Source organism: Giraffa tippelskirchi, chromosome 4, assembly GCF_054371585.1.
Source record: "Giraffa tippelskirchi isolate mGirTip1 chromosome 4, T2T-mGirTip1v1.2.pri, whole genome shotgun sequence".
Lineage (NCBI taxonomy): Eukaryota > Metazoa > Chordata > Mammalia > Artiodactyla > Giraffidae > Giraffa > Giraffa tippelskirchi.
In genome coordinates this window covers 181692402-181716221 of record NC_137278.1, presented here as the reverse complement: position 1 = coordinate 181716221, position 23820 = coordinate 181692402, and the positions used below count along the sequence as shown (strand labels likewise).

Below are 23820 nucleotides of genomic sequence, written 5' to 3'. Positions count from 1 at the left end.
AAGTCTGTGTTTGCTTCAGAAGCAGTTGCTCAGCATTTGCTAATTTAGTGTTCATGTCACCTTTATAGAACATTCAGTTCAGTTCAGTGCAGTCGCTCAGTCATGTCCAAATTTTGCGACCCCATGAATCACAGCACGTCAGGCCTCCCTGTCCATCACCAACTCCCGGAGTTTACCCAAACCCATGTCCATCGAGTCGGTGATGCCATCCAGCAATCTCATCCTCTGTTATCCCCTTCTCCTCCTGCCCCCAATCCTTCCCAGCATTAGGGTCTTTTCAAATGAGTGAACGTTTCGCATGAGGTGGCCAAAGTATTGGAGTTTCAACTTCAACATCAGTCCCTCCAATGAACACCCAGGACTGATCTCCTTTAGGATGGATTGGTTGGGTCTCCTTGCGGTTCAAGGGACTCTCAAGAGTCTTCTCCAACACCACAGTTCAAAAGCATCAATTCTTCGGCGCTCAGCTTTCTTCCCCATCCAACTCTCACATCGATACATGATCACTGGAAAAACCATAGCCTTGACTAGACAGACATTTGCTGGCAAAGTAATGTCTCTGCTTTTAAATATGCTACCTAGGTTGGTCATAACTTTCCTTCCAAGGAGTAAGCGTCTTTTAATTTCATGGCTGCAATCACTATCAGCAGTGATTGTGGACCCCCAAAAAATAAAGTCTGACACTGTTTCCACTGTTTCCCCATCTATTTCCCATGAAGTGATGGGAACAGATGCCATGATGTTAGTTTTCTGAACGTTGAGCTTTAAGCCAACTTTTTCACTCTGCTCTTTCACTTTCACCAAGAGGCTCTCTAGTTCTCCTTCATTTTCTGCCATAAGGGTGGTGTCATCCGCATATCTGAGGTTATTGATATTTCTCCCGGCAATCTTGATTCCAGCTTGTGTTTCTTCCAGCCCAGCGTTTCTCATGATGTAATCTAAATATAAGTTAAATAAGCAGGGTGACAATATACAGCCTTGATGTACTCCTTTTCCTATTTGGAAACAGTCTGTTGTTCCATGTCCAGTTCTAACAGTTGCTTCCTGACCTGCATACAGGTTTCTCAAGAGACAGGTCAGATGGTCTGGTATTCCTATCTCTTTCAGAATTTTCCAGGTTATTGTGATCCACACAGTCAAAGGTTTTGGCATAGTCAATAAAGCAGAAATAGATGTTTTTCTGGAACTCTCTTGCTTTTTCGATGATAAGTAGTGCAAATAATGAGCACCAAGTGTATTACTGCTGTATCTTATGGAATTTTTAGCTCCTTGTTGCTGAAAATTAGCCAACCTTTGGAAGAGAGGACACATCATATCACATCAAAATAGTATAATGTTTCCTGGGTAAATTCTAAAATCAAGGCAATAAGGTTAGTAATTTATTCTTATATATTTGCCAATTTTGACTATTTCCAAGTACTACTCACTGTTAACTTTATTTTCCTTTATTTAATCGAAGAAATCCCTTCGGTTCAGTTCAGTTCCGTCTTTCACTCGTGTCTGACTCTTTGTGACCCCATGAACCGCAGCACGCCAGGCCTCCCTGTCGATCAGCAACTCCCTGAGTCCACCCAAACCCATGTTCATCGAGTGATCATGTAACCCAGCCATCTCATCCTCTGTCGTCCCCTTCTCCTCCTGCCCTCAGTCTTTCCTAGCATCAGGGTCTTTTCCAATGAGTCAGTTCTTTGCATCAGGTGGCCAAAGTATTGGAGTTTCAGATTCAACATCAGTCCTTCCAAAGAACACCCAGGAATGATCTCCTTTTGGATGGACAGTTGGATCTCCTTGCAGTCCAAGGGACTCTCAAGAGTCTTCTCCAACACCACAGTTCAAAAGCATCAATTCTTCGTTGCTCAGCTTTCTTTATAGTCCAACTCTCACATCCGAACATGACCACTGGAAAAACCATAGCCTTTACTAGACGGACCTTTGTTGGTAAACTAATGTCTCTGCTTTTTAATATGCTGTCTAGGTTGGCCATAACTTTCCTTCCAAGGAGTCAGTGTCTTTTAATTTCATGGCTGCAGTCACCATCTGCAGTGATTTTGGAGCCCAGAAAAACAAAGTCAGCCACTGTTTCCACTGTTTCCCCATCTATCTGCCATGAAGTGATGGGACTGGATGCCATGATCTTAGTTTTCTGAATGTTGAGCTTTAAGACAACTTTTTCACTCTCCACTTTCAACTTCATCAAGAGGCTCTTTAGTTCTTCTTCATTTTCTGCCATAAGGGTGGTGTCATTTGCATATGTGAAGTTATTGATATTTCTCCTGGCAATCTTGATTCCAGCTTGTGCTTCTTCCAGCCCAGCATTTCTCATGATGTACTCTGCATATAAGTTAAATAAGCAGGGTGACAATATACAGCCTTGACGTACTCCTTTTCCTATTTGGAACCAGTCTGTTGTTCCATGTCCAGTTCTAACTGTTGCTTCCTGACCTACAAACAGGTTTCTCAAGAGGCAGGTCAGGTGGTCTGGTATTCCCATCTCTTTCAGGATTTTCCACAGTTTATTGTGATCCACACAGTCAAAGGCTTTGGCATAGTCAATAAAGCAGAAGTAGATTTTTTTCTGGTACTCTCTTGCTTCTTCGATGATCCATCGAATGTTGACAATTTGATCTCTGGCTTTTCTGCCTTTTCTAAAAGCAGCTTGAACATCCTTTCAAGCTCCTAATTAAGGTTTGCAAAATATGTGACATCTATAATTAGGTTTTAGGAAAATAGTTCTGTCACAAAATTTTGGTCTTTTTAACAGGGGCATGATATTCACAAGTTAGAATAACTTGTAATGAATTTAAGAGGCTACTTCCTAGATATGTTAAACTTCAAGATGGAATATTATGTCTTAACACTTTTTATAATTCTACCACATAGATTGTGAATGTAATCTTGACCCCTAAAATCTAATGAATCCATCATAATCACTTTATCACACTTGTAAAAGAATGACTAAACACTTACCAATTATTCATAATTAAGTATTTTATATTTTAGGTAAATCTTGCTCAGTTACTAAGCTGGGTCCGATTCTCTGCCACCCCTTGGAATGCAGCCTGGCACACTTCTTGTCTATGGGATTTCCCAGGCAACAATACTGGAGTGGGTTGCCATTTCCTTCTCCAGGATTTTATGTACATATTCTATTGCAAAATCTTACACTGGGTTCCATGAAACTAATATACTAGGTAGATATTTCAGGTTATTAATTTAGCTTCTAGTCCCATAGGTCTGTTTATTATTCATTCAATCAACATTTTTACTAACTGCAATAGAATGCACACCTTTTTTGGTAACTAGGAATACAGTGATGAATTCACATACAATATCTGCTCTATAGAAGTCCTTAGTCTGGTGAGGCAAAGGGATAGGTAACTAGAAAACACTGGCGTTAGTCAACAACAGAGATTTGTATGTGATATACTATGGAAGTACAAACTAGAAACTCCTAATATAGCCAGAAGTTAAGGCAGGCTTCATGGAGACAGGTCCAGCAGATACAGACTCTGAACAAATAAGCAGGAGTTAGCCAGGCAAACTGTCTGAGGAGGCCTTACAGATAGCTGGGAAGAGAAAAGAAGCGAAAAGCAAAGGAGAAAAGGAAAGATATTCCCATCTCAATGCAGAGTTCCAAAGAATAGCAAGGAGAGATAAGAAAGCCTTCCTCAGCGATCAGTGCAAAGAAATAGAGGAAAACAACAGATTGGGAAAGACTAGAGACCTCTTCAAGAAAATTAGAGATACCAAAGGAACATTTCATGCAAAGGTAGGCTCGATAAAGGACAGAAGTGGTATGGACCTAACAGAAGCAGAAGATATTAAGAAGAGGTGGCAAGAATACACAGAAGAACTGTACAAAAAAGATCTTCACGACCCAGATAATCACAATGGTGTGATCACTCACCTAGAGCCAGACATTCTGGAATGTGAAGTCAAGTGGGCCTTAGAAAGCATCACTACGAACAAAGCTAGTGGAGGTGATGGAATTCCAGTTGAGCTATTTCAAATCCTCAAAGGTGATGCTGTGAAAGTGCTGCACTCGATATGCCAGCAAATTTGGAAAACTCAGCAGTGGCCACAGGACTGGAAAAGGTCAGTTTTCATTCCAATCCCAAAGAAAGGCAATGCCAAAGAATGCTCAAACTACCACACAATTGCACTCATCTCACATGCTAGTAAAGTAATGCTCAAAATTCTCCAAGCCAGGCTTCAGCAATACGTGAACCGTGAACTTCCAGATGTTCAAGCTGGTTTTAGAAAAGGCAGAGGAACCAGAGATCAAATTGCCAATATCTGCTGGATCATCAAAAAAGCAAGAGAGTTCCAGAAAAACATCTATTTCTGCTTTATTGACTATGTCAAAGCCTTTGACTGTGTGGATAACAATAAACTGTGGAAAATTCTGAAAGAGATGGGAATATCAGACCATCTGACCTGTCTCTAGAGAAATCTGTATGCAGGTCAGGAAGCAACAGTTAGAACTGGACATGGAACAACAGACTGGTTCCAAATAGGAAAAGGAGTACGTCAAGGCTGTATATTGTCACCCTGCTTATTTAACTTATATGCAGAGTACATCATGAGAAACGCTGGGCTGGAAGAAACACAAGCTGGAATCAAGATTGCCGGGAGAAATATCAATAACCTCAGATATGCGGATGACACCACCCTTATGGCAGAAAGTGAAGAAGAACTAAAGAGCCTCTTGATGAAGGTGAAGGAGGAGAGTGAAAAAGTTGGCTTAAAGCTCAGCATTCAGAAAACTAAGATCATGGCATCTGGTCCCATCACTCCATGGGAAATAGATGGGGAAACACTGGAAACAGTGTCAGACTTGACTTTTTTGGGCTCCAGAATCACTGCTGATGGTGACTGCAGCCATGAAATTAAAAGACGCTTACTCCTTGGAAGGAAGGTTATGGCCAACCAAGATAGTATATTTAAAAGCAGAGACATTACTTTGCCAACAAAAGTCCGTCTAGTCAAGGCTATGGTTTTTCCAGTGGTCATGTATGGATGTGAGAGTTGGACGGTGAAGAAAGCTGAGCGCCGAAGAATTGATGCTTTTGAACTGTGGTGTTGGAGAAGACTCTTGAGAGTCCCTTGGACTGCAAGGAGATCCAATCAATCCATCCTAAAAGAGATCAATCCTGGGTGTTCATTGGAAGGACTGATGTTGAAGCTGAAGCTCCAATACTTTGGCCACCTCATGCGAGGGGTTGACTCATTGGAAAAGACCCTAATGCTGGGTAGGATTGGGGACGGGAGGAGAAGGGGACGACAGAGGATGAGATTGTTGGATGGCATCACCGACTCGATGAACATGGGTTTGGGTAGATTCCGGGAGTTGGTGATGGATAGAGAGGCCTGGCGTGCTGCAGTTCATGGGGTCGCAAAGCGTCGGACATGACTGAGCGACTGAACTGAACTGAACTGAGCCAGGCAAAAAGGTGGGAGTGTGAGGAAAGAATTTTAAGTAGAGGAGATGAGAAATGAGCAAATTATCAGGGATAAAAAAAAAAAAAAATCACGTAGGCGGAAGCTACCAAGCAGTGTTTAGTTCAGCTCAGATCAGTTGCTCAGTCGTGTTCAATTCTTTGCGACCCCATTGACTGCAGCACGCCAGGCCTCCCTGTCCATCACCAACTCCCAGAGTTTACTCAAACTCATCTCCATTGAGTTGGTGATGCCATCCATCCATCTCATCCTCTGTTGTTCCCTTCTCCTTCTGCCTTCAATCTTTCTAGCATCAGAGTCTTTTCAAATGAGTCAGTTCTTCACATCACATGGCCAAAGTATTGGAGTTTAGCTTCACCATCAGTCCTTTCAATGAATATTCAGGAGTGATTTCCTTTAGGATTGATTGGTTTGATCTCCTTGCAGTCCAAGGGACCCTCAAGAGTCTCCTCCAACACCACAGTTCAAAAGCATCAATTCTTCAGTGCTCAGCTTTCTTTATAGTCCAACTCTCACATCCATACATGACTACCGGAAAAACCATTGCTTGGAAAAAGTAAGCAGGGTAGAAGAGCAAAAAAACATTAGGAAGAATCAGTGTTAGAAAGTCAGCGTATATCAGTCTGTGTATCAGAAAACGAAACCTGAGTTTCCCCTGTAAGCTCTGGCGAATCACTGAGTGATGTAGTTTAGGTGGGATACCCTGGTGGGTACATCAAGGAGAGATTTGAAAGGCAAAGCAAACTGGAGACTAGGTAAGTGTTGATGATGCAGGAGGTTCTACATATATGAGTATATAAGAAATCTCTGTACCTAAAAAGAAAAATGAAACTATATATATATATATATATATATATGTATATATATATACATACATACACACACACACACACACACATATAAGAAAAGGAGAAGAGGACAGAGTCAAAGATAATTCTCAGTGTCTAGTTTATGTAACTATTTATACTGGTAAAAACAAACAAAAAAAGCATTAGGGGTAACGATTTCTTTCATAGAAAGATATGAACATGGTTCTGAACATATGTGTTAAAGATGTCAAAATAATGTTCCACTGGAGATATCATACCAGCAGATATCAGCAGATTGATACTCTTGTCTGAAGCTAGTGAAAGAGATTTTTAGACCCTATGGTTTAGGGAGTCACTTGTTGATGAGAGTGGACTATATAATCTATAAAGAGGGTTTGAAGGATAAAGAGAAGACAGCTTAAAATCATCTGGGTCACAACAATAATTCAACAAAGGGCAGTGGAAGAGGAGTCTAAGAACAAAGAGGTAAGATAAGAATGAAGAAAATCATGAGTACAATACCACAAAAACCAGTGAAACACTAAGACTGAGGTAGTGACTCAGTGAAAAGTGCTGTAGAAAGAGTATTTTAGAGACAAAATAGTGTTCAAAATTGTTAACTAGAAGAGAGTGGTGAATCTAACAATATCAAATTCATTAAAATGGAAGATAGCACATTCCTAAAGGTTGAGCACTGAATGTGTGTATTAGTCGCTCAGTCATATCTGACTCTTTGAGACACAGGGACTGTAGCCTGCCTCCTCTGTCCATGGGATTCTCCAGGCAAGAATACTGGGAGTGGGTTGCCAGTTCCTTCTCTAGGGGATCCTCCCGACCCAGGGATCAAACCTGGGTCTCCCACATTGCAGGCAGAGTCTTAACCATCTGAGCCACCAGGGAAGCCCGAACACTGAATGACAGGCAAGAAAAAGGAGATGGAAAATGTAGATGATTCTTCAGAGAAGGTTGGATGAGATGTCAGGAGAGACATTTGATGACAGCTGCATAGGGATGCATAGATTTTATTTCAGTAGCAGAGTTTTAGGCAGTAACACATTTATTAGCTGAAAGGTGCAAGTGGATACTGAGAATTTGAAATGTAGGAAAGAGAAGTTACTTGGTGGACCACAACTGCAGAGGAAGATGAAAGGCAAGGTGATGGTGTAGAGATTTGTTTCAACTGGGAACAACATCTCCTTCTCCAGGCCCTGAGGGTTGGAGCTATACAAGTGGATAAGCAGATAATGTTCTACAGGCAAGGAAATGAGAAGTTAAGGAAAACCAGGTCTGATGGAAGAAATTTTCTCAATGTTGAAGGCAAAGTTCTTTTCCTGAAAATGAGAGATGCTGGGATTGAGGAAGTGAGTTCAGAGAAGGTATGGAATTTGGGGATGATTATGGCGAGAAAAAAAAAGAAAGTAATCACAGATGATTAAAAAGGGCAATGGAAAAGGCTAGCACCCGAGGAGAGACCATGAGAATTTTGATGCTGCCAGTCTTCCCTTTTGCGAGTTTCTGGTCACTGTGCTTGAGGACCAGAGAAGATGAATTTCAGCATACAGGTGGGGGAAGGCAGGGGGATAGGGGGCCTTCAGCAAGGACAGGTTATGAGGAAATCAAAGCTGCTTTTGAACAGCAATGGGCTTTAGACTTACCCCAGGAAGGAGGCCTGGAAGGCATTATTAAGTTGAGAAAACTATAGGAATCAGAGAACTAGAGACACTATTCCATGAAACTAAGGAGCAGTTTGTGTGACAGCTCAAAATACAGGAAGTTGTGATAGAAGACTTGTTTAAATGGCATACACAAATGTTAAAATGAAAGGCAGTTTTATGATTTAAGTCAGCGCAATTACAAACAAAATGTAAAATCAGAAACTTTTCAAATGTTCCTCAAGAATTTAGTCCAGTGAGTATTATAGTATTCAAGCACACATGGTCTATAGGGATCAGTTCACCTCCAGCTGAAATTCAGCCACCTTCGGTGGGGAGCACAGCAGCTGTTTAGAAGCACACAACGATAACTCTACAGCAGTTTTTGAGAAAATGGAAAATATAATATCCAAATGAGATGACAAGAGGGGTTTAGGTAGGCAGGATATAATTACCCAAACTGGAGTACCCAAGATGACAAAGCTGACTTTCCACCATTAGCAAGAAGAGGCACAGGGTCCTCAATGACCACTAATAGCCTGTGTTTTCTCACTTCATATAATAGAAAGTCAATTTGTAAGTTTATCCTATCCAATGAAGTGGTATTTAGAAAATGAAAAAATAAAACCCTACACTAAAATTTAGAAAAAAGGAGTCGATTTATCTTCCAATTAATCTACTAGGAAGACTAAAGACCATCTCATTGAGTGAAACAGGAACATAAAAACACTGCTCAAATTGCAATCTCTTCCTCTCACTTCTCAACAGTCACACTGGAGCTGTATCACCTCTAATTTCATTTGATTCAAGACAAAGACAAGTAGCCATATTCCTTTAGAACAAAAATGAACAGCCATGTGGATTTTTTACATAGTAGTCTTCTTCGGCAAAAAGCCACAGAACTTTTTTTAAAAATCGTTTCCAAGGATGAAAATGACTTTGCCAAGCAAAGTGGCTTCAAAACAGGCCTCAAAAATACTAATAGAAAGACAGATGGTTCTACTAAGAGCTTGGCTGCCAAAAAAAAAAAAAAGAGGAAAAAAAAAAGAGTGATGCTATTGAAGCTGACTGCAAAGTTATCTGATGACTACAAATACTTTTGTCCCAATGCAAGTGCTAACTCTGCCTTCAGGGCTGATACAGCCAAAATACTAACTTCCCCACATCCGATCCCCCTGTATCCCTACCCCTCCTAAATAAAACCTGTCAGTGCCAAGCCCCACAAAATAGCACAAGCGTGCACTTGATTCTGACTGACTGCTCTGCAGAAGCAAAATATTGCATTAAAGAACTCCTATTTAGAAACAGACCCACAAGGAAAATTGCTTCTCTTTTCAAAACTGCCTGTCACATTTTCTTTTTCTAATTCCCCTTTTCCTCCTCCTCCCTGTCACCAAAGGGCCCCTGGGCCCTATGAGTTTAGATGATACAAACTCAATTTGTATAAAGGAGGCAAGAAGCAGCACCACTGAGAGGTGGGGATAGTTTTTGAGGATAGAGAAATAATCCAGTCAAGACACAGTGCAATTTTCTTTCCAAACTACTACTACAATAATACCTCCACTTTATCTCCTTCAGGGCAACTGCCATTTCTTTTTAACCAGATTGCTACTAGATATGATAGAAACTAAAATATTATATGGTCACTGACTCTTCCTTTCAATGGCTCATTTCACTATTACACTTTTACTTTTCCATGATGTGTTTATTGTTGGCATTGTTACTAGGATACGACCACTTTCAAATGATGCAGAATTAAGACCTCTGTCACTAAGAGGCGATGAAATTTCATCCTTAATATTATGCAGGTTTGACTCAAATGTTCTTCTTGTCTAATAGAAGCCTTTATTTTCAAAACCTAAGCATTACATTCTTATAAAGAACCATTTTCATGTATTAAACTCATGTCAACCAAAATGATGATACTTACTGTGCAAATAATACACGCTTAAACAAAGTATGTCTGTTGACTTCAGGAAAGAATAAATCTCTGTTTTAAAAGTTGATAATCAAAGAAACTTAAGGGTGGCAAATACAGCATTCAATAAGAAAGCAATTGTGAGGGTATGGTAAAAACAGGGCTATTTTATTTGCTGAGGGCAATTTTGAGCTAAATAAAAGTATTTTAAAAGGCAATGATTAAAATATCTTAAAGGATGTATTATTTACAATTAGGTTATCATCTGTTTCTTAAAGGTCATATTTTACAGGGCTTCTTTGGTTGCTCAGTGATAAAGAATCCACCTGCAAATGCAGGAGATGTGGGTTTGATTCTTTGGTCGGGAAGATCCCCTGGAGAAGAGAGTGGCAACCCACTCCATTATTCTTGTCTGGAAAATTCCATAGACAGAGAAGCCTAGGGGCTACAGTCCATGGGTTCATAACAGTCGGACACAATTTAGTGACTAAACAACAGCAACAACATATTTTACATAGATTGATAGTAGTTACATGATAAAATGGAAGTCTTTATACTGCAACTCTGTTTCTTCAAATGTGTGTGACTATTTGTATTATTTAATATGGTTTTTGAAAATAAAACAGGCTGGTTCCTATCAGTATGCATGGTTCTCTGTTCACATGGACAGAATTAGGCTTTGCAATACCAATACAATCTTATTTTACATCACACATTGCTATGCCAATTGTCATTTACACACATATGAAAGGCAACATAAAATACAATGGTCAACATGAAATATAATATTTTTTCAATTACATTTCTCCGGAGTTCATGATTAGAAAACTTAATAAAATTCACTATGTATTGATTTCTAATTTATGATGTTTTGCTCAATGGCCTATAATACATTATTAGTGGGTTTTTTTCTCATGCCATATAAATGTCAGTTCAACATAAGTTCTTTAAAATGTTATGCCTCAAAAGTTACCACTTTATAGAGAAGCTTGAATAAGGATTGACTGCTAATGGGTACACGGTTTCTTTTTAGAGTGAAGAAAACATTCTGGAATTAGACAGTAATGATGGCTACAAAACAAACTGTGAGTACACTAAAACCCACTGAATTGTACACACGCAAAAATGGTGAATTGTATGGCATGTGAACTATATCTCAAATTAAAAATTAACCAAAGTAAAAAATAAGTATTACTTTAAAATATATCACTTCACTACTGCCAAAAGGAAAACTGAATTTGCTTTGGGACACTCATGTCTTATATTAGAATGATGTTTGTATTTGTATAAAGCACTTCTACATGCGTTAGTTCATTTCTACTTTATCCAGTCTCTTGGAGATCAGCATGTCAGATGTTGTCATTTCCAATTTTAATTAATGAGCAAAACTGATAGAAAAACAAGTAATTTGGAAACTTACACATTATCATATAGCTAGCCAAAACAATAAGTCTAGGACTTAAATTCTTTAATTCTTCTGAATAAATTATATAACTTTCTAAAATAAAAATACTGATTTATATAATGAATACAGAAACATTGTGACAAAATCCACATATACTTTATCAGCATAAAAATGAGTCACATTTAAATTATTTCTAAAAAATAAAGTTCTATTATAATTTAAAATATTTTTATAGCAAGGGTGGCATTTGACTTTGATTTACACCTTTATGTTACATTTTATTTTGCTTTATGTTTTCCGAACAAAAGCTTTTCAAATTTTCAATATGTATATGCATTACTTTAATTCTCTGAAAATTGTTCAGTAAAACAGAGATGCAACAGGACATCATAATGACTGGCATACAACAGAAGGTAATTAACACAGAAATTCATATCCTGTATTCAGTGCTTGATAGACCCTATCTTAAATTGTGAGTCTTTGTTGCCTATTTTGGCAGAAAAATTCTTTGAAGTTTGACTAACAGAGGATTGAAGATAAATTTTAAATTCTGATTTTCATAAAAAGGATATACTACGACACTTATTTCAGAGATTTCTGACATCATTACCAATTGCTTTGAAATTTATTAGTTTATTTCTTACTGAAATGTCCTACACCACTAGGATTTGTTCTATGCAATGAGCATTGGATTGTGAAGTCTTAATATTTTCTATGTCTTGCCTTTGTTAGTTTACACTTCTTCAGTGGATTTATGCTTCTTTCCAGACAAAAGTCCTTTTATTATTGAACCTGTTCTCAAATTTGAGACCATGACACACAGCTGAAAACTCCACCTGACTTAGACTTAAGAACTACTTTTCCTCAAAACCCAGCTTAAGTGTCACTGCCTCCATGAAGACTAACCAAACTCACCAAGCAAAATACATTCATTCATTTACTGAGTACCCACTTTGTGCTACACACTGTTAGAGGCTCTACGGTTACTGTAATAAAAAAGACAGACAAGTATATACTATGAAAAAATTAGAGCAAAGGCAGAAGAAAAGGAATGCTGGGGAGGAGGCTACAAGTTTAAATGTGGAATCATTGATACAGTGACACAGAGACCTGGAAGAAGTGAGACAATCAATGTCTCAGTTATCTGGGGGGAAAAGGTTCTCTTCCAGGCAAATGGAAGAGAAGATGCTAAAAACCCAAGGTAAGAGTGCTGTTTTCAACAATGCTTCCTTCTGCTGTCTGTACTCTGTGGGACTATCCCATTAGGTTGAAATTATTCATGTCTGGCTCCATGGCTAAGCTGCATAAAGGGCAAGGTATAGCTTACTCGTATCGATATCTACAACACCAAGATTAATGCCTAGCACATTGCAGATGCTTAATATAAGTCAATGTAAGTGATTATATAAGAAGCTATTAGAAAAGTCTACTTGTGTTTTAGCTTAGTTTCTTCTTATAACAGTAACTAGTTTATTAAAGCATTCCTTTTATACAGTGAAGCTTAGGCTCTATTTCACTTTCATTCTTAACTAGTTAAGATTTTTCTTCAAAGTAGTATCCCCAAACATGGCAAATCATTGATGCCACTGTTTACTACCCAATCCGTCACCTTTCTCAGTTCCTAGTTTTAGTGTCAATAATGTCAACAGTTACATTTTGAGTCCATCATTAATCCTTAAGAAATGAGAGAAATTAAATTATGAACTCTGACATCACTGAAGTAATCCAAGAACATCAGTTAGGTGTCATTTATGTTAAAATTACAAATGCATACATAAAAAATTAGAAAATAATTTCAAATGTGAGAAATTGTGTGCCATTAAATATACCTGCGGAGAAGGCAATGGCACCCCACTCCAGTACTCTTGCCTGGAAAATCCCATGGATGGAGGAGCCTGGTAGGCTGCAGTACATGGGGTCGCTACAAGTCGGACATGACTGAGCGACTTCACTTTCACTTTTCACTTTCATGCACTGGAGAAGGAAATGGCAACCCACTCCAGTGTTCTTGCCTGGAGAATCCCAGGGACGGGGGAGCCTGGTGGGCTGCCGTCTATGGGGTCGCACAGAGTCGGACACGACTGAGGTGACTTAGCAGCAGCAGCAAATATACCTGAGCACTTTGCTACGCCAGTTATCAATACTACTTAAAGCAATGCAACTTAAAGGTATGGAAACACAAAAAGAATAGTGAGCTAAATTTACAGATATAATCTTGCATATGCTAAAAAATACACAAAAAGAAAACCTCTAAGCCCAAACTTCTTGAATAAAAATTCAAGTAAACAGTAAATAGCTGCATTCTTGTCATCTATACATTATTCTTATTTTGCTCAAGAAAATAAATGTGATTATACTGCTTTTTTTCTCTAGTGTGTAATTTCAATTTTTCAGCTAGCAGGTGCTAGATTGGTGTGAATGGCTAGCGTACGGGGGTTTGTCTAATGAACAATGTTATATATTTGGGGGAAAGTCTTTAAGGCAATGTTCCTGCAGACAAAACCAAAAATAACATTTCATACATCTTCCCCACATGCAACCTTAGTACGGGCAAGTTAATGTATAGTTTCTTTCCTTAGGACTGAAAAATACATGTTCTTAGAGTGATAATATATGTTGCCTCACAGTTGTTCTTAGAACATAGTACTCAGATGCTTGTCTAACTCCACTGTAGCTGGGACATTCTAGTAGAAACCATTCACCAGAACATTACTCACTGAAAACAAAGCATGTGTGAAATTATCAGAAAGGCATGGGAGATATTTCTTGAGCTGAAATGTGAATACTTTTATAAATGGACAATCGACTGAACACAGGGCCATTTATATAATCAAAAGTTTTAAAATCTAGTCAAGAAGGATTATTTTATAATTTGTCATTTAATCGCTAAGTCATGCCTGACTCTTTGTGATCCCATGGACTGTCACCCACCAGGCTCCTCTGTACATGGGATTTCCCAGGCAAAAATATTGGAGCGGGTTGCCACTTCTTTCTTCAGGGGATCTTCCCGAACTAGGGATTGAACCTATGTCTCCTGCATTGGCAGGAGGATTCTTTATCACTGAGCCACTGGGGAAGCCCTATATACCATTGTAAATACATTCAAAATATGTAAGCATGGCTACTTTTAATGCCTGGAAAATTTAATAGACAGTTTTCAGAAAAAAAAGCTCTGTAACTTGCCTACACATAATGACATCATTTAAATAGAGATGAATGGTGCAATACCATAAGTATTTTGCTAAATCTATAGACTGCTTTTTAGAAAAGGCAGAGGAATCAGAGATCAAATTGCCAACATGTGCTGGATCACTGAAAAAGCAAGAGAGTTCCAGAAGAACATCTATTTCTGCTTTATTGACTATGCCAAAGCCTTTGACTGTGTGGATCACAATAAACTGTGGAAAATTCTTCAAGAGATGGGAATATCAGACCAACTGACCTGCCTCTTGAGAAATCTGTATGCAGGTCAGGAAGCAACAGTTAGAACTGGACATGGAAAAACAGACTGGTTCCAAATAGGAAAAGGATTATGTCAAGGCTTTTGTAAATGGACAATCCATTGAACATAGTGCCATGTGTTCATCTAACTTATGTTTAATAATAAATAAGTAAATAAATACCATGTTTATTTAACTTATATGCAGAGTACATCATGAGAAACGCTGGGCTCGATGAAGTACAAGCTGGAATCAAGATAGCCAGGAGAAATATCAATAACCTCAGATATGAGATGACACCACCCTTATGGCAGAAAGTGAAGAAGAGCGAAAGAGCCTCTTGGTGAAAGTGAAAGAGGAGAGTGAAAAAGTTGGCTTAAAGCTCAACGTTCAGAAAACTAACATCATGGCCTCCAGTCCCAACACTTCATGGCAAACAGATGGGGAAATAGTGGAAACAGTGGCAGATTTTATTTTCTTGGGCTCCAAAATCACTGCAGATGGTGACTGCAGCCATGAAATAAAAAGACACTTACTCCTTGGAAGAAAAGTTATGACCAACCTAGACAGCATGTTAAAAAGCAGAGACATTACTTTGCCAACAAAGGTCCATCTAGTCAAGGCTATGGTTTTTCCAGTAGTCATGTACGGATGTGAGAGTTGGACTATAAAGAAAGCTGAGTGCTGAAGAATTGATGCTTTTGATTTGTGGTGTTGGGGAAGACTCTTGAGAGTCCCTTGGGCTGCAAGGAGATCCAACCAGTCCATCCTAAAAGAGATCAGTCCTGAATATTCATTGGAAGGACTCATGTTGAAGCTGAAACCTTAATATATTGGCCACCTGATGCGAAGAGCTGACTCATTGGAAAAGATGCTGATGCTGGGAAAGATTGAAGGCAGGAGAAGAAGGGGATGACAGCAGATGAGATGGTCGGATGGCATCACCGACTCAATGGACATGAGTTTTGAGTAAACTCCGGGAGTTGGTGATGGACAGGGAAGCCTGGCGTGTTACAGTCCATAGGGTCGCAAAGAGTCAAAGACAACAGAGCGACTGGACTGAACTGATAGACTGCTTTCTTGATTAGAAATAATTTTTATTTAAGCCAAAAAAAGGGTGAAAATTTCATGACTAAATTGTTTCTCTTTTCATCTAATAAAATGCCCATAAACATGGGTTGACTATGTGAATACTTTCCAACTTCCAGTCTTTTACCAAAAGTATCTGATAGATTGCTGATAATATTAATACACAGTCTTGTTCCCCAAGCTTCTTTCATGAGGCATATTTTTATGATGACTTTTGCACAGTTCTATTTTTCACTCATCCAAATGTACAAATACTCTATGAGATAGATCCTTCCATCATCACTATTTTACAGATAAGGAAACTGAGGCATGTCTCATCAGTCATTTAGCAAGTAAAAAGAATTCAAATTCAGGCAGCCAAATACAAACTAGGCTTTTAAACACTATGCTTTCCATTCACCTGAATAAATGACATAATACTTATAAATCTTACCACATCAATATAAATTATAAGTTCCATGAACAATTTTTGAATGACAAAAACTGTGAGTGACACAGTCTTAAAATAATTAATTCAATACATACTTTTTAAAATAAGTATGCATAATATAAATAAATATAATAAAACAGCATTGAATATTAGATAACCTATAAATATATGCTACAAGTGGATCCTGGTTACACAACAACCAACATACTTTCTGATACAGAGCCTCCAAGGAAGTTGGACATGGAAGAAAGGAAGGACTCAAAAGTTGAAAGTATGTGGAGAGTGAGCATTACTTGATGGCAAATGTAGGTAACGGCTTCCCTGATGACTCAATGGTAAAGAATCCATCTGCAATGCAGGAGTCACAGGCAATATGAGCTTGTTCCTGGGTCAGGAAGATCCCCCAGAGGAAGGTATGGCAAACCACTCCAGTATTCTTGACTAGAGAATCACATGGACAAGGGACCCTGGTGGGTTACAGTCCATATGGTCACCAAAAGTCAGACACGACTGAAGTGACTTAGTACGCAACTAGATAACAGTACCTGGAACTCATGCTGTAACCTTGCGTCTCTAAAAAGTTATACTCCAGACTTCTCTACTAATCCAGGACAATCAATGAGGAAAAATGCCACTGGTAAAAGGTAAGTTTAAAATAAAATATTTCAACTAAGCAAGCATACTAGGCTGTTCCTATAATAGTTTGGTGGAAACCCACTGATGATGATAATTATTTGACAACTATTTATCGAGTGTGTACAAAGTACAAGACATTTTCCCAAGTGCTTGAAAAACTATGGTGAAAGAAAAACAGATTAACATCTCTGATTTCATGGAGTTTACATTCTACTACTATAAAATACTAATGATAATAATATACTACATTATTCAACCACAGATCTTACATCAGTTGGGTCTGGAATTCAAATCAACCTTCCTATATGGCCAGTGAAAACCAAAGTTACAAAATAAGAAATAAGTGGTCTGGGTTTTATTGCCTCCTAGACCTGGGACCTAACAGAAGCAGAAGATATTAAGAAGAGGTGGCAAGAATACACAGAAGAACTGTACAAAAAAGATCTTCACGACACAGATAATCACGATGGTGTGAACACTTACCTAGAGCCAGACATCCTGGAATGTGAAGTCAAGTGGGCCTTAGAAAGCATCACTACGAACAAAGCTAGTGGAGGTGATGGAATTCCAGTTGAGCTATTTCAAATCCTCAAAGGTGATGCTGTGAAAGTGCTGCACTCGATATGCCAGCAAATTTGGAAAACTCAGCAGTGGCCACAGGACTGGAAGAGGTCAGTCTTCGTTCCAATCCCAAAGAAAGGCAATGCCAAAGAATGCTCAAACTACCGCACAATTGCACTCATCTCACGTGCTAGTAAAGTAATGCTCAAAATTCTCCAAGCCAGGCTTCAGCAATACATGAACCGTGAACTTCCAGATGTTCAAGCTGGTTTTAGAAAAGGCAGAGGAACCAGAGATCAAATTGCCAATATCCGCTGGATCATCGAAAAAGCAAGAGAGTTCCAGAAAAACATCTATTTCTGCTTTATTGACTATGCGAAAGCCTTTGACTGTGTGGATCACAATAAACTGTGGAAAATTCTGAAAGAGATGGGGATACCAGACCATCTGACCTGTCTCTTGAGAAACCGGTATGCAGGTCAGGAAGCAACTGTTAGAACTGGACATGGAACAACAGACTGGTTCCAAATAGGAAAAGGAGTACGTCAAGGCTGTATATTGTCACCCTGCTTATTTAACTTATATGCAGAGTACATCATGAGAAATGCTGGGCTGGAAGAAACACAAGCTGGAATCAAGATTGCCGGGAGAAATATCAATAACCTCAGATATGCGGATGACACCACCCTTATAGAAAGTGAAGAAGAACTAAAGAGCCTCTTGATGAAGGTGAAGGAGGAGAGTGAAAAAGTTGGCTTAAAGCTCAACGTTCAGAAAACTAAGATCATGGCATCTGGTCCCATCACTCCATGGGAAATAGATGGGGAAACAGTGGAAACAGTGTCAGACTTTACTTTTTTGGGCTCCAGAATCACTGCTGATGGTGACTGCAGCCATGAAATTAAAAGACGCTTACTACTTGGAAGGAAGGTTATGGCCAACCTAGATAGCATGTTTAAAAGCAGAGACATTACTTTGCCAACAAAAGTCCGTCTAGTCAAGGCTATGGTTTTTCCAGTGGTCATGTATGGATGTGAGAGTTGGACGGTGAAGAAAGCTGAGCGCCGTAGAATTGATGCTTTTGAACTGTGGTGTTGGAGAAGACTCTTGAGAGTCCCTTGGACTGCAAGGAGATCCAATCAATCCATCCTAAAAGAGATCAATCCTGGGTGTTCATTGGAAGGTCTGATGTTGAAGCTGAAGCTCCAATACTTTGGCCACCTCATGCGAAGGGTTGACTCATTGGAAAAGACCCTAATGCTGGGTAGGATTGGGGGCGGGAGGAGAAGGGGACGACAGAGGATGAGATGGTTGGATGGCATCACCGACTCGATGAACATGGGTTTGGGTAGACTCCGGGAGTTGGTGATGGACAGAGAGGCCTGGCGTGCTGCAATTCATGGGGTCGCAGAGAGTCGGACATGACTGAGCGACTGAACTGAACTGAGACCGGGCAATATACTCTACTCCAGTAAACAAGCATCACCAATTTAGTTTCTCTGATTTTCCACAGATTAAGTTCAGCCTAGCATAAACTCACAATAAAAAAATTCAACAAAGACATGAAGATCAATCTAATATATGTAAAGGCAGAATCAAGAAGCAACATGTTTAAACACTCAAAGGCATCTGGGTATTTGGATTTTCAGGTGAAGAATAAAAAAGTGCTTAAAATGTTAACTTATGTAAAAGATGGAATAACACTCAGTTACAAACAAAAGAGTGATCAAAGATGTTCAGGAAGATTTTTAAAATAATTAAATAGAATTTTTAGAAACGAAAAAAATGAAATTTAAAACTCATTGAATGGATAGATAGAAAATTCAACAAATGTGGTTAAAATAAATCATTAATTGGAAAAGGGATCTAAAGAAACCAGCTATATTTCAGTCCACAAGGAGACAAGGAGATGGAAAATAAAAAAGAGTAGACAAGTGTTATGGAGGCTAGAATGAGATAGTCCAACAAATGCCAAGTCAAAATTTTAGGAGAGAACAGGAAAAAAAAGAAAAATAGAGGCAGTCACTGTTCTAAAAATTAGTGGTTGAGAAATTTTCTGAATATGAAAAATACAGATAGATGCAACAACTGAAATATACACAGTCAGAATAAGTGAAAATAAAATATCACTTTACACCCTGTAATAAAACTGCAGAAAAACAAAGGCACAGAGAAATCTTAAGATCAGCCGGACAGGAGCCATCAAATAACAATCAGCTTGACAACAAATTTCCAAATGGTAGTCAATTAGTGAATATGTAAGTGTTTTAAAACCTTTGTTCAATGAAAATAACGTCCAATATTTGGATTCGAAAAATCAGATGGAGCTAAATCCAGCAACAATAACATGTAAAACAGGACAGAAATATTCAGTTAGGAATTCTAAGATTATTTTATAATTCAAAATTTGTCAATTTTAAACTTTCTTACCATAAGTAAACATGTTAAATAATCAAAAGGCAACATATAAAAATAGAAATAGAGTAGATAATATTGAAAACAATAAAGAGAAAAGAATTTGAGGAAACTAAAAATTAATACATACAAAATTACAAAGTAAAAAATACACACAAAATGGAGTATAAATAGAAAGCATGGATAAGATGATGCACTTAAGCTTAATCACAACAAACGTGTGATTAATAAGCTCATAAATTAAAAAGCAGAGCCCAGCAAATTAAAATTTTAAGAAAATCTAGCTATACCTGGTTTACTAGAGATAGGTTTAAATCACCATGATGAAAAAAGATAAAAAGATATACCAGGAAAATATTTACCAAAAAAAAAAGGTAAATAAAAAAAGTCTAAGGTACCAGTTTTGATATTAAAACAGACTTTAACACATAAAGGATTACTGTGGATACAAAAGTTTCAGAAATAATTATAAGAGTCAATTCATCAGAAAGATAAAATAATTCTAAAGTTATAGACATCTAATTAAAAAAAATCTCCATACTTTATAAAGCAAAAATTGAGAGGGCTGCAAAGAGAAATTAATAAAATCTCATTACTCTGGGCCATTTTAGCACAACTTTCTTAATTATTAACAGCCAAAGTCAACAAAAAATTAGTAAAGTTATAGGTAATTTGGACAACACAATGACCTATATAGAATTCTGCACCTGACACATACAGACAGGACAGACAGAACATTTATAAAAAGTGTCCACACACTAAGCCAGGTTTTAGAGATTTAGTACTGTGCAAAATTATGATGAAAGTATTTGGTTTTAGATGGAGGGGAAAATGTTAGTTTTTAAATATGGACTCCAAAAATAACAATTTCTCTTTCTGAATGAGTGGTTTTGTCTAGCTTCAGGTTTATGAGGTATATTCTAGAACAGACTACAGTATTTACCTGGGAATTGACTCTGTGTTTCTATGAAAAATATAATTTGATTATTGAAATATGATCTTTATTTTCTAAATGTACTTTACAATTGACAAGTGGGATCATTAAAATTGCTGAGTTTGTTCTAATTAATGTGTGGGTGGTTGGCAGGAATTAGAGGTTACTTAATATCATGTAGTGGTTAGCAATTCAAAACCTGTACAGTTTGAAGATTGCACTGTTGGGGAAAACAATCAAGATGAATAAATTTAAAGCCACTATGTTTTCTAAAAATGTCAACATCACACACCAAACTTCTAAACTCTGAACATGTATTTTAATCTCTTTGTACAAAATTTTGTTTGTTGAAATAACAAAAATGACTAAAATAATACAGATGTTTGATAAAATATATATATATGGTATGAATGAGCATGTTTATCACAAATTTGAAGATAACCTTAGAAAGGAAATTGTTAAGATATTAGCAGAAAAGAAAGTGAATGCCGATCTAACCTTATAAAATAAAATGCCATTTAAGAACTTGAGTATAGACTCTGATAAAGCTGACATCTAAAATTTTCACTAAATCTTTATTTTTAAAATTGACTTCTTGAGCTTAACACACCTCAGAAGAATAAAAACATGCATAATAAATGTAAAACTAAAATTGCATGTTTCAACATATACTAAAACCATATTTGTATCAATATGAACTTGTTTACAAAGACATTTTAAATAATTATTGTGGTAGCTTTTACAAAAATTTTAATGTGATATGAAAATATATAAGAAAACTAAATTCTAACTTTGGCATAATCTCAATGTTAGTCATACTTCAAACTGGAGGAAAAGGAAATGCACAGCAAAAAATTTTCAGCCTTGCAGTTATTCTGCTTTGTGTGTGATGGTCCTCATTGCCAGTGGAATTATTGTTCAATACATTTCATTGCATATCTTTAAAAATGAAATGAAATGTACCATAAGCCTGAAAACTTTTGTGAAATCAACTATTAACATCCTTGAATTAAGTTCATAATGATACAGAAAAATATCTGTGTTTCTTTCATTCATTCTTATTGGATCATTCATCTTTCAAAATGAGATTGTTTTTCATTTATTAACTCAATGAATATAGCTTACATCAACATTACACATGTATTTAGCAAGATCTGATCTTCATCATGGGCACACCTTAGTCTGTTCATGAATGGTTCACCTGGAAGAATGCTATGAGAGGAGAAAAAACTCCAATGTTTCAGGACATGCATTTATCAGCAATAGAAAGCATAATAGCTCAGAATGAAAAGAAATAAGAGCACTTCAATTTTATTAGCAACTGGTTTTTACTTGACATTTTACAAAATGTATTCGTTGGCAGCTTTCTTATTAAATCTTTCTCTGCATTAGCCCTCACACCCCAGTGGTTTATAAGTTCTTTTCACTGCATAATTTTAAGTATGGAAAAAATAAAAGAAAAACTTTTCAGACAGGCAAACAGAGTTAAAATATTGAAGTTAACAAATGTGGTTAAGAAAGATGTGACTGGGAGTGCAAGAAAGGAGAGAGAGTGATGTGAGAGAAATAAAGGCATAGCTGAGAATAAAAGCAGTGTAGAGAAGTGTAAACCATATAGAAAATGTATTTTTCAACATCTTCCTAGTTTCAGTATTACACTAAATATAAGATCAAGATTTCCAGGTTCATCTCTTTTTAACTAGAAATGTGCTCTACTCTTCGTTCCATTTCTAAGCCACTATAGGTATTAAACGGCAATTTACATGTGATTTGCATTTTTTTTTTGTACTTGTGGTTTTGGTAAGTCTTCCAAACCTAATGACTGTTCCTTTGGCCAGCAACATAAATGCTATAATCACACAATTATTGTGCTGGGAACAGTTTAATTCAGCATTTTGTTCTCAACCACAGAACAATTACTCAACAATTTCGGTTAACCAGACTAGCTAGCTGCCTGGAGAGAAAGAGGAATATTCACAAGATCTATTGTCTTACATAAAGGCAGCTACTAGATCAGCTGGAACTTTCTAGTATTGTTCTGATCAGTGCTTCTTTACAGGATCTTTCACATATATGTCCTAATGAAAATGACAAACTGCAGGTTTTCCTTTATGGACTTGCTATTTGTTCAGTTCTTTTAATCACACATTTGCATACTTTTAAAAGCACATTACAGTTTGTGTGTTTGGAAATATAAGTTTATAGATAAAGGTACCTTAAAAGACATTTAATACAATGATAGTTGATACGAGGAGCTGAAAATTCAAGTGTAAGTTTAAAATGCTTCCTTACAGCTACCCCGTAGTGCTTAAAGTGATGTAAAGGCTTCTGAACTACGGGTGCTCTCATCTATCATTTAAATTACATGACTTCTTAACAGTGCAACTGGCTTAATGTCAACCCTCGTTCTATATTTTTAATTTTTAAAACAAAAATGGTAATTCACATAATCATGGCTGTTAAAAGTTCTCTTTATTTTTTTATATTAATTTTAATTTATCAGAACCAAAGAGTAGGGAGGCCTAAGCATAACACTGTAAAAATATTTAGAGATACAGAATCAACCAATTTATGCACCTGTGTAAATACATGTGTATGTTGAGACTGTCATCTCCCTTGACTATTTCTCATAAGCACAGACAACTATTCGACCAGTACTGTACAAGTCATGGTCTTGAAAACTACCGAGAAACAAAGCAGTTGATGGTGAACTGTGTCAGTGGGTAGTCAAGAGTAGTAGTTGATAAAAATAGCTGGAAAAAATCTCTTTTTATCTCCCAATGTTCTTTTCTCTAGTTTTTTTTTTTTTAATTTTCTTTTCTTCTTTTTTAAAAAAATTCTCTTACTTTTACTTTAAAAAGTGGACAAGGAAGAGGGTAGAGAAAGTATAACTTCATGGTTAAAAGTTACGGTAAAAAAAATACTCTGCAAATCAGAAGAGAGATCAAACAAAGAAAACTGCTTTTTCAAGAAGTGAAGACAAAAGTAGATTTGAGAATTCCGGCAATTTTTAAAATTATAATTGTGTCTGTTTACATATTGCTATGAAAAAATAAAAATAAAGCAGTGAA

The 23820-nt window shown here is 37.3% G+C and overlaps 1 protein-coding gene across 50 annotated transcripts in view; it reads right to left on the bottom strand.

The window, feature by feature from the left end:
* The window catches only part of SOX5 (SRY-box transcription factor 5), a 1114103-nt gene that overhangs the window by 152465 nt on the left and 937818 nt on the right, over positions 1–23820 (bottom strand). The gene's annotated exons all lie outside the window — the stretch shown is intronic.